Genomic DNA, 3,003 nt, shown 5'->3' with positions numbered 1-3,003 from the left:
ACTAATATTTCAAGAATTAAAGATTTTCTGTGAAAGGACTTCACTTAACTTTGCCACGATTCCTTCTACTTTAAAAACATTTTACTAAATATATATATTCTTCATAGTTTAAACTATTATACAGAATAGTGATTTTTTTAAATATGCAATTTTATATAAATTGATGAGGTTAAACTGGGTCAAAAGCTGTTGCCCTATAAGTACCCCAACCACCAGCAACATTTTCTATCCCACAGTTCTCACAGAAAGTCCCTGCTCCTTTTTCTGGGAAGGGGATGCACACAGAGCTTGCTAACTAAGCAAAACCAGAATCCACCAGGCAGAATAAGCTTGACTGTAAACGCTAGATCCTGCCCCTACTCACGTGCAGGCAGGCAATTTGACCACTGCCCTGTCCTCTTTTAGAAAATACTTTCAATAAAAATTTGCTTTACTTCTGACTTTTAGGTCTCTGGATTCTTCTAAACCCATGCTAAACTTCCCATCCTCCCCAGCACATCATCAATTATCAGAAAATGTAGCTTTCATACAGAGAAATCAAGTCATTACAGACTACTATAGCATTCCATAAGTTAGCTATTGTTGTTTCAACAGTTTGGCAAGATTTCATCTCTTTCTAGCTGAGTAGTAGTCCATTCTGAATAGATGTCACATCTTCTTTACCCACTCATCTATGCAGTACTTAGCTTGTTTCTGTAAGTTGGCTATTGTAAATAGTGCTGCAATGAACATATTTCTTCACATCAGTATTTTTGCATTGAATCCTGAACAAAATGAGAATTTATTTATGTTGGACCTAAGCGCATCATCCACTGGCTTCCATTTACAGTAACTCTCTCTACCTCTCCATAGCAGTGACAACAGTCCATGGAACAGCAGTCACAGGACTTGGCTCTTCAGCGTGGAAGACAGGAGTACTGCCTGTGCTGTCGTTGTCCCCAAAGGACTTCAAGCCTATCCCAGTGTCAGATCAAATGACCCTATCTGCAGAAGAAATCCTATTTAAAAGACATAATTCTTGAAGGGCAAGTTTCACTCTTGTCACCTGGAAAATATTGGTAGTAAGACCTGGAGGATGTCCTAATGTAATAAGTTAAAATGGTAATAGAAGCTGAACACAGAGAGCATCATGCCTGCCTCTCACTATGCTGTGCCCTGAAAACCACAATGTCTAGTTAACATTTGCTGAATGCTGTTTGTTGGATATTTGTTTAATGAATTTATATTTGCTTTAACCTAGAAGTATCATGTAGCAAAGATAAAAGTTTGTTTTCAAGCTAAAATTGCTGTGTATGAATAAAAAAGTTTTGATAAATTCCTCAGGCTTTTCAGCAGTATGATTATTAAAAGAGATTCAGAGGCTATGCTCAATGGATCTCAAAAAAAAAAAAAAAAAATTGGGAAGAAGCAAATCGGGATAGAGAATGTGATTATGCAGGAAACGGGTTTTCTGAGATAGTAGTAGAGGGAGAAAAGCTGCCATCAGGCAGGGTCAGGATTAAAGGATTACACCCTGTCCACGGTTACAGTTGCTAAGGGACCTCAGGAACAATGAGGGTGATAGGGAATGGAGGGAGTAGGGATGGGAATCACAAGATCATCAACGTGTGGGGATAGTGAGCCAAGGTTAGGAGCAGGATTAGAGGCATCCAGAATTATAAGGTTGGTAGAAATTATGTTCACATGGTGAGTGGAGTGAGTCATTGAAAGTGGAGCTCCCAGAAACACAGAAATTGGAGGTCACCTTATCAACAGATTTAGGGGATTTCCAGAATAAGTGGATAAGTGGCCCCAAATGCAATGGGAAAGAATGTCCCTTAAGGGGTAGCAATGGAAGGCGATGGATTCTAAGGCAAGACCAAACCACAAGAATAAAATGGGAATTGGTTAAATGAAGATGTAAAATTGCACTGACAGAGAAGAAAGTCTCTCTCTGAGGAACAGGATATAAAAAATGAGAAAGAATAGAGGAGGGGGTGTGTTAAGGACTAAAGGTTTGTGTCCCCCTCCCATCAAATTCATTTGCTGAGGCCCTAATTCCGGGGTGATTGAGAGAGTGTGTTGGGAGATCATTAGGGGAGATGAGCTCATGGTGAAGGCCTTCATGATGGGATAAGTGCCCTCATGGGAACAGACCCAGAGACAGTCATTCCTTCCCCACAACTACTTCTCCTCCTCTTCTTCTTCTCCATCTCCTGCTTCTCCTTCTCCCCGTCCCAATCCCCCTCCCTTCCTCCCTCCCACCCTGCAAGCCAGGAAGACAGAGCTCACCAGGGACCAAACCTTTTTCAACTAAAACAATGGCTTTCACTAGGAACCAGAGGGACACTTTCTATTACACAGTCCAATAAAAAACCATGGTGATCAGGAATTGGAAATTTACAAAACAATGAGGGTAACACTGGGGACAGGAAGAAAAGCTGTTCCAGGATGTCAGGAGCCAGGCTAATAAGGCCTGTCCCTGCAATCCTGTCTGTGCTCACCCCTGGAATCATCTTGCCAGGGCATTTATCACCACAAACATCAACTAGAAGTTTTTTTTCCAGCATCTCATATGTTTTGATATTTGGTACTTCCATCTGCTTCAACATACTTTTTATAACCCTTTGATTTTTTTTTTTTTTAGAGGCATGTTTTTCTTTATTTGTTTGCTTGTTTGTTTTTGTTTTTGTTTATACATGCACTGGGTACAGTCAGAGGCGCGGGAGGGTGAGAGAATTCACCAGAGCCAGAGCGGGGAGCAGAGCAGGCAGAAGGACCGAGGTACACTGCTGAGGGGAGCAGCGGGCGGCAGGAGAGGTCTGCGCGCCATGTGGGACCCTCCTCCGGTGGCCGGGGAGCAGCCGGGGATTGAACCGGCGCCGCAGAGGCTGCGGGCAGCTTCGCAACCCAGCGCTCTACCGCTGCGCCACCGGGGAGGCCCTATAACCCTTTGATTTTTCTTTGATGCACTGGTTTGTCAGGATTATGTTGTATAATTTACAACTATTTGTATGTATTTTT

The sequence above is a fragment of the Talpa occidentalis genome, unplaced genomic scaffold (genome assembly GCF_014898055.3).
Source record: "Talpa occidentalis isolate TD23 unplaced genomic scaffold, MPIMG_talOcc4v2.1 talOcc4.3, whole genome shotgun sequence".
NCBI classification, from domain to species: domain Eukaryota; kingdom Metazoa; phylum Chordata; class Mammalia; order Eulipotyphla; family Talpidae; genus Talpa; species Talpa occidentalis.
The sequence above is the reverse complement of the archived record's forward strand: the minus strand, read 5'-3'. Positions refer to the sequence as shown.